At 44.5% G+C, this 11,312-nt stretch overlaps 2 protein-coding genes across 2 annotated transcripts in view; one reads left to right on the top strand and one right to left on the bottom strand.

Annotated features, from left to right (window-relative positions):
* Positions 1–11,312, bottom strand: part of LOC121297304 (radial spoke head 14 homolog) — a 56,137-nt gene that overhangs the window by 7,081 nt on the left and 37,744 nt on the right. The window lies entirely within an intron of this gene.
* The window catches only part of LOC121297303 (guanine nucleotide-binding protein G(z) subunit alpha-like), a 38,405-nt gene continuing 32,995 nt past the window's right edge, over positions 5,903–11,312 (top strand). The window contains exon 1 of the mRNA XM_041223544.1: positions 5,903–6,758. The gene's annotated coding sequence lies outside the window, so the exon portion shown is untranslated. The remainder of the gene's footprint in view (positions 6,759–11,312) is intronic.

The following is an 11,312-nucleotide window of genomic DNA, read 5'->3' as shown; positions in this document are numbered from 1 at the left end:
CTCTTTTGCGCCTTACCTGTAGGAGTGGGGGGTGGGGGGGGGGGGGGGGGGGGGCTCTCTTTAATCCTCCTGTTTGATCATTTTCCTCTAACTCCTGAAAGCCTGCTCTGCGGTAGCTAACGCTGGTGAACACAGTCCGTCTGTCAACGCTCCAGCTCAATATTAACAAACTGGAATTAGAGATCGAAGAACACATTGCAGTAGGGATCGCTGTGAAGGCTTATCCACGCGCTGTGGGCACATTACTCTTTGTAAGGCGTCTAGTTTCTGATTCATTGCTCTACCCGCCTTCGCAGCTCCTGACATTTTCTCTTGAGGTGTGAAAATGATCCTGGTGACTCACTCACTGCACACACACCCTACATTACCATGTATCTCCAGCAGCAGTAACCATGCACAAGGATTACCACCCTTACATCACCTCTAACTGTGGGTTCAATGCCCATTCTAAGAGCATCATTGCAAGATATACATAACGTGGCCTTTTAAATCCTCATATCATTAATCAAATCAAATGCCAGTGATTATTCAGCATTTACCAAATACTGCTGCAATAATAACAACAGCATAATGACCCTAGAATTACTCTGACAATTTCATAACAATAACTCAGTCTTCACAAAATGGGCCATCTATCTTAAAGTGTTACCCTGATAGTGCATCAGATGTTCCAGACTTGGGGTCCAGGGCCCTATTTGTTCTCCCTGAATAATCAGCCACGTTTGGTTACAGAATGTCCAGACACCCACATCAATAACCTTCTACACTTCAGAAACTCAGAATTTCCTTGATTATCAAAGAGAAAGGACAGTGCTCAAAGCTCCAGACAGTGCGTTTTCATCTGTACCACAGACCGCAGCAAGTGGAGCCGAGGTGTGCTGTAATACTCAAGGCTTTGCAATGAAACGTGTCTCCTCGAGGCAGGACCCCATTAAGGGCTGCTTTCAGGATATGTTCTGTCAGACCCCGGTCTGCAGCATGTCAATTAAAGCCTCTCAGTACAGCGCACACTCACCTCTTTATACTAAATAAAACACTTAGCTGTCACTTCACTGCGAGGTCCCCTCCATCCCTTCAGCTCCATTCCCAAACCTGTGTCGCGCGACGTTACCAACAGGGAGTCCAAACCCAGCAGGACACAGCCTGATCGCTGTCATTGAATCTGGTTGGGGAATACTGTAAAGATCTTTTAAAAGGTTTGTCTGTAATCAGCAATCAGTGACGCACTAATGGAGGATGGGTAGCAGCCTCATCAGAACTGGAAGGAGTGTGCTCATCTTGTACACTGAATCACTTCCTCAGTTCCCAGATAAAGCTGCCTCTCTTCACGGCCGTCAGGATATGCAATGCACCCTGTTATCAGGAACAGTCTATTATCTGAACAAACGCATGTGTCGCCACTTTAATGGCATGCCCGCTGCATTTTACTCAAACTGCAATCGTCTGCAGGCTTTGTGTGGGTAATTGGTCTGGTTTTAAGTTTCACATGGTGCTACTAGTGCATTTAGGACCAGCTTCCCACAACTACAAAGATATTATATTGACGCACGGAATGAGACCCCCTCATTTTTATATTTAGTAGCTGGCTATATTTTAAGCTATTGCACAACACAAGAATGGGCAGCTACTGAAATAGATTTCCCACGGGAACGGCGTGAATCCCAGTGACCAAATTAGGCCTGGATGGAAAAGTAGCTTCATTTAAAACTTAGTTTTTGAGAGGGTCAGACTAGCAGATTTATTTTGTCTGCAGAAAATACGAATATCACAAGAGCCAACACAATGCCAGCTGTGCTGAATCTACCCATAACAATAAAACAGATTGGTAATGTTGCTTTCCTACTTTTTTCAGAGGGGTATTAAGAGAAATTCCAGTGAAGATCAGAAGTGGAAAGCTGACAAGCCTCTGCAGGCACACTCGAATGAGCCCTAATGCAATGCACCTGACAAAGGCAAAAAGAAATCAATATTGCAAAATGAAAAGCAGAGCAACAACAGGGCCTCTTTGTACACCACAAAACCAAACAGCCTTTCAAAAGCATACCGCTGTACCGCTACAGCAACAACTCTTTATATAATAAGAACGAATCTTACATTTCCCATTCAGGTCATACTAAGTAAGGAATGAACAATGATAAGTGAGGGGCTGTTGAAGCCTGTACAGCATGTGCATATCACATTGATAAGTGACGAAACTGTGGATTAATTTTCTTACCGATTCAGAGAGTCATGTTTTAATTTGCATTACAATACATCACCCCATTTTAAAATATTTAATACGTGTAACAGGGCGGGGCTCGTCTGTGTTCAAGGTTATAGAGCTTTTAACCTCATCTCATCTCCCCGACAGGGGACAGGACACTCTGTAACGACGGTACTGTTAATATCACTGCCCGTCACATGGGCATGCTTGGGTACTTTTAGCATCACTGGGTATGGTTGCCTGCAGGTCTGCCTGTAAGCTACCCGGAGCTGCGTGGTTGTCCGACGCTGTAGCTCTGAGGTGGAGAGTGAAAAGAAGTGGATGGCTGATGGCACACAGCAGGAGGTATCAGACTCTGAATGACTATAAAACAGGCAAGCATCTTCAGTGACGCTGCAGTACGACACGCAGGAAACAGACTTGTGAATACAGGGTTGAATCTTGCAAAAACGCTGCCGAGGATTACTCTATGGTGGTCAGTTCAATAAAATTTATAATGGATTTATTGCAACCATGCCTCAAAGCAACAAAACAAACAGACAAAACCCCAAATTCCTCAAACTGACGGGCTGAAGGGTTTTGGAGCGGAGATTTTACTGCACTTGTTAAATAAGAAGCTGAGTGTTTCAGGTCAGCAGCTGTTTTGAGAGTCAGACATAGTTTCGGGGGCTGAATTCCAAAGCAGTATTCAGGCATGAAGAAAGCAAATAAGAAGTTATTCTTAGTGCAGAGAGTTTGGGTCTAGTCCAGTTCACTTGTTTGGTCTCTTGCTGAATGGAAAGGAATAAAGGGGCTAGTTTCACAAAGCACTTCTAGGTAGCACTCTGATAAATCCAATTCACGAGTGCTGGCAGGACTTTGTTATATTTCTGTTATTGGCATTCCCTGGTGCTGCGCTGAAGTACAATTTGTGGAAACGTTTTCAGAACCCCCCCCCCCCCCCCCCCGAGCTCAGAATGGAAATGTCAATGATATTAATAATCAGAGGTGAAGTGGGTGTTCTATTTTGATCTAACCCAGATTCTTATTTCAGGCCTGTCAACGGCGAGCAGTTTGAAGGGCTAATATTGCAATCTGTGATGGAATGAGGAGGAGGAGGAGGAGGGTGAGGAAGTTTTGCGAGAGCCCTTGGGGTGCTGGTAGTTCTATTCTGCTGTTCCTGAATATATAATCCGTCCAGCCTATTTTTGTTAAACTTGGTGCTGTCCCAACCTGCAATACACAGGGTATCCCATGCGTTTATTAACAGTAATACCAATGACAGATTGATGGATCTTTTTTAGAATAGCAGTGCTGTGCAGGTGGAGCTCAAATAAATTGAGTTACTGACACAGTAACTGTGACCTCCCTACTGCGTGCTTTGAATTCTTCCAGCTGGAATGTGTGTGTGTGTGTGTGTGTGTGTGTGTGTGCATGGGGGCCAATTATTTAAGACTCCAATTGCACAGCAGTTCGAGTCATTATATATTTTCCTGCAAAATCATAAGTGCCCTGTGCAGAACTGCTCACACTAAATGCTGAAAGGGCTCCAGCTGTTTTTCGACAGGAGACTGCAATTACTCCCTTTACTGAGACCTTGGAGAGCTCACTTTGCTTACTTAATGTCTACTAGTGTATAAAGAAATGAAGCTCAGTTACAAGAGAGCTTCTGATATTGATGCATGAAAAATAAATACATGAAAAATAATCTGGCTCACACTGTGCGTGTGTATGAGAGAGCATATGTGTGTGTGTGTGTGTGTGTGCGTGTGTGTGTGTGTGAGAGAGCCATGTGTGTGTGTGTGTGTGTGTGTGCATGTGTGTGTGTGTGAGAGAGCATGTGTGTGTGTGTGTGTGTGCATGTGTGCACACACACACGTACACACATGTGTACACGTACACACACACACACACGTACACACGTACACCACACACACTCTCACGTACACACGTACACACGTGTGTATGACCCGTACACATGTACACGCACACAGACTCTCTCGTACCAGTGTGTGTGTGCATGTGTGCATGTGGCACACACACTCTCCAGAGAGCATGTGTGTGTGTGTGTGTGTGTGTTTGAGGAGTCTTCCATGATGGCTGGCTTCTTTAAGTCAATGCATTTTAATAAAGGAACAGCATCTTTGCTGGAATATTGCAGTTTTATTAATGAAAAGAGGGACGAGGGCTGTTTGGGATTGGTGCGGTTCTCTCTGCTATAATACCATTGCACTCAAGCAGGCTCCAGCACGCGAGGCTGTTGCAGATGAGCCTCTAACACAGTTCCATCTGCACTGCCTTCACACTGAGGCCTGACGAGATGATTGCTCTCGCTCTCCCGAGGCACTGCAGATACTGCATCGATCATACAGAGTGGCAGTGCTCGTCTCCAACAGGAACAGGAGCCAGCGCATAGCCATTGACTAGCAATCCCAAACCTGGGCCCGCTGTCTCTCTCTCTGGGAGGCCCTGGGAACATGAGCCGCATGGAGTGGTAGTGTGAAAGCAGGCCACTGGAACAGTTAGAGGGTGCAGGGTAGGACCAGTAAAGTGAATAAGAACACCTGCCATAGCATCGTTAACAGGTGCCCATGACTGGAATCCAGGCGGGATCAAACATATTCAGCAAACGAACCTTGCTGGAAATCTTAACTCTCTGCTGCCCAGTGACCAATATAATTGACATTGAGAAAATTAAATACGAATGGGAACATACCCAGGGCAGTAAAGGGTTAAACGCGTTTCACAATTCCTACATACAAAAGGTAGGAAGGCATATGAGATATTCCAGTTAATGATCTCCCCAATTATTTGAATTGTGCTTTGTTTATACAGTGCCGTGTTCATTAATTGTCCTTATAATTGCTTGCACTGTTCCTGGGTGATGGGGCGTTTCTACTGTTTTATAGTATGCATATTTCCTGAGAAGATTTATAAACAATGGAAATCAGGCAGTCGAATTCCGAAGGTCCTAGCTGTTTTAATCCAATTAAATGCAAAAACAGCAAGGGACTTGTTCTAGTAGCTGTAAAATGAAACTTCTATTTTTAATTTCTTTTTTTTTTTAATGTCCTTTGGGGAATTCAGAGAAAAGAGAAATGCAGTTTCTCATACTAACCTCACAGTGCTTAATGCATAAATCTGACACTGTGAGCACACAGAAAACCTGCAAAACATACACTAGCCTGGTTAGCAACTTAACATCTTCACCGGCATCCCTGTCGCTTTGTGATACTACACCACAGACAGCTCGCAGGGTTATACTGAACTTCTAGAAAGCATATCCGACAATTTGCTATTGTGAATGGAATGGTATTCATTTCAAACAGCTTCACGCATATTTCCATCGCTGCTTGTGTGTATATATATATATATATATATAATACACACACAGAGGGGCGTAAATGCATTTGAATTGAGTTAGCTGTTATTCTTCAGATGTTTCTCTTGAATTTTGAGATTGTGGCTATGCATCATTCACATGTTAGGCCTATGAATTTTTTTTTTAAAAAGGTAATAACTAAGCAGCATGCGCATCTCCCACTAAAACATTGTTCTTTTTCGTTTTTTTCTGTTATAAGCTTATATTAAAAGTAGTTTTATAAGTTCTCATAAAAGAAGTCATAAAAATCACCCATTACTAAAAAAAAAAGATTAAAAAATGATTGTGCAAGTGATATCATTAACATGGGGGGTGGGGTTAGTACAGGGAATGTACAGAAAGCTAAAAACTACAGAATCATTTCTTAACCCAAGGACACAGAGGCATTCAATCTTATTGTGAAACAGAGCGGGACTGTGGGGCACTGCAGCTTTAATACTGAAGCTCTCCCGCTAGCTCACCTCCTCCCCGGCCAGCTTGTCAGCTTGTTTTCTGTGTGACATGGAACAAGCCCAGCTACAGCACACAACCTGCATCATTCACTCTTCTCCCTTCCTCTCGACACAGCAGTGAAGCGTACCAGGCTGGGCTGGCCGCCTCTTTTCTTCTCTTCCTTTCTCAGGACCTCTCATTGGCCGGGCGAGCTGGCCATCGAGCCTGGCAGCCAACAGGATGGCGCTGTGTCTGTCTGAGTTAGCGGGCACCTCAAACACTGGGATCTGAGCTCTGAGTGGTCCCTCTCTCTGTGTGAAGAGAGCTGGTCGGCCAGGAAACAAGCTCTGGTGTGCCGTGCTGAAGACCACCCGGCCCCACCCCCTCTCTCTCTCTGTCTCTCTCTCACTCACTCACTCACTCACTCACTCACTCACTCACTCAGCTGTCTATGAAATCACAACACAATCTCCCTGTCTGACACATCTGTGAGAGAGCCGTGACTTTTACTGTACATTCAGGCTGGGTTTCCTTGCTGCTTTATTTTCCTTTTTGTTTTGCTGCTTATTTAAATCCACCCCTCCTCTCATCTCTGCAGTGTTTCCAGCTGCCGAGAGAGAGAGAGAGCGAGAGAGAGAAAGAGAGACAGAGAGAGATAGAAAGGAGCAAGGATGCTTCTTTGAATGAAAAATTGGGCTCTGGCTTTTACCCAAGCGAACGTGTCTGCATATCAAACGCGGACGGAAGGTGGAGACTGAACCGGTAAGTCAAAGCTTGTCTTGTTTCTTTCTCCTGTTTTCTGCACGTCTCCTGTTTTGCTTGCCTGTCTAATAAAACCCCTCTGCTGTGAAGGAGAACTCAGATGTGTTTTTGCTTTGTTTTTTAAAGAGCTGTAGTAGTCCTTGGGAGGGAGGGTGTAGCTGGTTGCCTGCCAGTGCGTTAGCTGTTTTGTTGTGAAAGGGACAGATGATAGGGAAGGTGATGCTGGGAGTGGGAATGCTGCTGGCTGTATTGGATAACATGGAATCTCACCCCCTCGGAGGGGAGCAGTGCACTGGCATTCACAAACACACTGAGGTACTGTATATCTGTAAACAGCTAACTGCATTTATTTGGGAATTTATCTTTTCTTTTTATAATGATATAAAACAGACATTTATTTTGTTTGCTTTATTTGTGAGTATGCATTTCACCTTCTGCTCTGCCGATGTCTCCAGCAACACTTCCCCCTAGGGATGTAGCTACTGTTATAATTTGCTGTTTACTGGATCGGAACAAATTCCAGTGATTTTAATGAGGCAGTGGCTGGGCAGAGGTTAAAGAGGAGTGGGAGAGAGGGGGTGGGGTGTACAGAAAATAATACGAAGACTGCTTGAAGATTTATTTCTGCTGCAGCTGCCAAAAAAAAATAAAAATAAATGGTTAAGCTATTGGAGAAGTACCATCCACATGATAGGAAGGTTACATAAGGGAGAAATGTTTGAATTATTTAATCAAACTCTGAATTGAAAAAAAGCCCAGGGACAGCAATCTGCAAAACAGACATCTCCTGCACAATGGTGCTTCAGAGCTGTATCTAGCTGGTTTGTGCGTTTCTGATTCCTGCACATAACCTATGTGTAGGAAGACTGAGGCTTCTCCCCAACCTCACTTGAGACTGGTGACCCCCCCACCTCTACCTAGTCCTTGCACAGGATACAGGAGTTAAGCCTTCTTTGCATGCCCAGTGAAACGGCAGCTCCGACTTGACCCTCGTGCAGATGGGGGGGGGGGGGGGAGGGGGGGGGGGGGGGGGGGGGGGTGTCCGCTGACAAACCCCTCCTCCTTCATCTGTGCCTGTGTTTCCTCTTCATAGATGCATCCATTGAGTTGTACCACAAAGATCAACCCAATGAAACAAGGGTTTCACAAGGGCTGGATTCAAGCCGAGCAGACCGCGCGCTTTGTGACCCCCCACTATCCCCCAGTCAAACCTCCAGCCGTAGGAGGACATGCCCCAAGCACACCCCTGACTCCAGCGAACAATGCCAGACTGTTAGCGTGCCACAAGCCCTTCACATTGGAAATGTGCACACAGTCTGCACTGTCCCTCTGGAGGATCTGTTTGAATGCGGGGCTTGAATCCACCGAGCTGCTCCTTGAAGGCTGGAACAGGGCTGCCCATTTATGAGGAACATATGAGTACTGTGATCGGTAATGACATGTGACCTGAGGTTTAACTGGTTTAAAAATGAAGGATGTGGTTAGTTGAAACAAACTGGGCTGGAAGAGCCGAGACTGCCCTGCCCCAGTCATATGGGACTGGCTGCATGTGAATTCCAGACACTTACTGTAAATGAGTGCTGTTTAGCGGAGCTCCAGTCCCCAATGGACCGGCAAACCGCCTCCCCAATCACCAGCCTGGGCTGATTGGGCAGAGAAAGGTTAAAATGAGAGGGACGTAGCTACTGACTAATCACATTGGAGGAGATGCTACCATTGTTACCTCTGACCTTGAGAGGAGAGGCAAGCAAATCCCAGGAGGGTCATTTTATTCTCCTCTTCAGAACCCCCCCCCCCCCCCCCACCACCCTCTCTCCCTCCCCTCCCTCTCTCCCATACACTTCTGTACAAGCGTGGCCCCTGGGTCTGGGTCTGTCTTAGTGTGCCTCCTATACTGCATCATATAAGGGCGTCTCTCACACTGCCAGTGCTAACCAGGCTAGTAAAACCTCTTTCCTACAATGCATGCAAATGACCTGACTGATTAAATGTTTGAAAAAACATTAGCCATTATACATCAAGTGGCATTACCTGCCGCTATAATTATATTGTTACAGGTCCAAATCACACTTGATGTTTTTTACATTCTGTCTTTGCATTACCTTAACCCTTACCTCAATCCTAACCACACCCCAATAATTTGTTATGACTAGGAAAGAGAATAATTAAGTCATTAGTTACTCTGTAATTTGTAATTCCTGCTAATTATTGCCCGGTTAATATAGACCGCGACCAACGTCATTAACGGAACGTGCTTCAAAGCATTACAATACATTTTTCTTAGTCGAAGCTAATTTAGTTACAGAGTTTGATCTAAGAACAATACGTTATTAAAACAGTATTGATTGGATGGTTTGGGATAATTTATACGTGGGAATTGAACACCGATTTCTTTCTCTAGTATCCTATAAAGCTGCCAGCAGCACTCCATGCAGCAATAGAGGATTCTACTAGTCCAGGTTACTCTGAGTAGCTTTTTAATATATTATCTTTCATAGATATAAAGTAGAGGATCAAAAGGACTGGCTTTTGTATTTTTTTTCTGTATTTCATTTCTACGCATGTTTCATGCCAGAACATGTTGATATATTTAACAGGGAAAGACCCTGTTGAGATTTGCATCCCATTTACAAGGCAGACAGACAAGCAGCAGTAACACCTCACTTCATTTGCAATGTACAGAATAACTACAATAAGAAACAGTGGAAATGATAGCTGCATGTCTGTTCAGAGTGATTACTGTACATGAAGTCACAGGCGAACTGTTTTGGATGCCTGCTCCCAATCTCCCTCACACCCAAATAAAAAAGGAGCAAATAAGTGTGCTGGCCAACTACTGCCATGTGAATCAGGCCCGCACAAGGTGGAATTATCCAGAGTGCTGTCTTCACTGTGTCGCAAGTGAGCAACACTTTTACTTCAGAAACAAAAGCATTATTGCCAGGCACAGCTGTTGTACAGTAAGTCTGGCTCAAATCTAGCTCTGGGTGAAAACCAGCAAGGAGATTGTTTGCTCCCCAGTTTTCTCATGCCAGGTCACAGCTCTCCAGGCATGTAGGGGATTCACTTTGTGCAAACAGGGTGTTGCTCCAGCTTCACAAATAAAAAGGCTTTCAATACCTCCTTGCAGCTGAAGCAGATGCCAGTGGTTTTGTAGTTCACTGCTGTGTGCCGTAAAGGACCTCATAAAACCAGAATGCTCCTATCAGCTGTGTGAGATGCAAAGCCATTCGGCACGGTTAGCAACTATAGTTGGGGGTTGAATTTTTTCAATGGTTTAAAATTTCACACTTTCACTATCGGGAGATTTACATTTCAGGACCACTATCTCAGCAGGATAAAGCAATCTTCAAAACACACAATGCGTTGTAATCCTTTAAAAGTAAAGCCGGGATTATCAGACTGCTGCTGCCCTGCGCCAGTGGGAGTGATGATCTGCAGGCAGGCAGTAGTTTATAAAAATGAAAACCACAAAGCATTGGATTGCATCAGAGCACTGTCAATTCCTGCTGTTGAGCGGTTTGTCAAGACTGCTGATAAGAAATGGTATTAGTGAGTATTAAACTTTTCAGAAGAACGTTTTCTCCTGGGTTACATTCCTACATGGAGCTTGACTCCCATTCACTCTTATAAGCTACATTAACCCCCATCATACACACAAACACACACACACACAGAGTTAGAAAAGCTACTATCAGCCTGTTGCACCGAACACAAACCTGTACAGTAGATTAATCAGATAGCCATATTAGGGGTGTCAGTGAGGTAAATACATTAGAGTGATGGCTACTGCAGAGCTCACACTGTACTGCAATGCTAATCACTACAATAGTGAGCTTTAGACATTCTGGATGCTTTTAACTGAAACCTTCATAGCAGTTTACAAATAATACTACTAGGTGGCAAATGAGCCGCTGGTTGTTTACATCCTGTAGTGAAATGCACAGGCAAGCCGGCGTGTGCCTGCAATACAAACCCTTGGGAAGTATTGATAATGTCGTTGTGAGGTATTGCATCCCCTAATTGTGCTTTGCACAGAAACATTGCAATGCAGTCCATTGAATACGACAGCAGGACAATGTCAATGAGCTCTTCAAAGAAACGTCAGTGAACCTCAAGAAGATCTTACAAGGGAAGAATGACTCAGCCAGCCCTGATTAATGCATGTTGCCAGGCTGGTGCAGGAGCTTTCTGACACACACAACCTGAAGCTTGCATGTCTTGAAGGTAAAGGCAGTGCAGGAGATTCAGTGAGAGCGCCAGGCCAGAACGGCATTGCATTCATTAGCCCTTGTTAAAATTATGAGCAGTTCATGGCAACGAGTCAAAATTATTTTGTATTCATTTTCTGCTGCTGTGGATCAATATCATTTCCCTGACGGTTTTAATCGACTGAATCTGATCAATTATAAGCACTTTTCTTCACAGACTAGGGATCTGTGCCTGCTTTGCCAACATCAATTTAAGCCTGGCTGTGAAGCATTACGGTTATTATTATTGTTATTATTATTGTTCTTGTTGTTGCTGTGTGCCAGAGACACAGAGCCAATTAAG

This window comes from Polyodon spathula, chromosome 22 (genome assembly GCF_017654505.1).
Source record: "Polyodon spathula isolate WHYD16114869_AA chromosome 22, ASM1765450v1, whole genome shotgun sequence".
Lineage (NCBI taxonomy): Eukaryota > Metazoa > Chordata > Actinopteri > Acipenseriformes > Polyodontidae > Polyodon > Polyodon spathula.
Note: the sequence above shows the minus strand (reverse complement) of the source record. Positions and strands in the feature narration are given on the sequence as shown.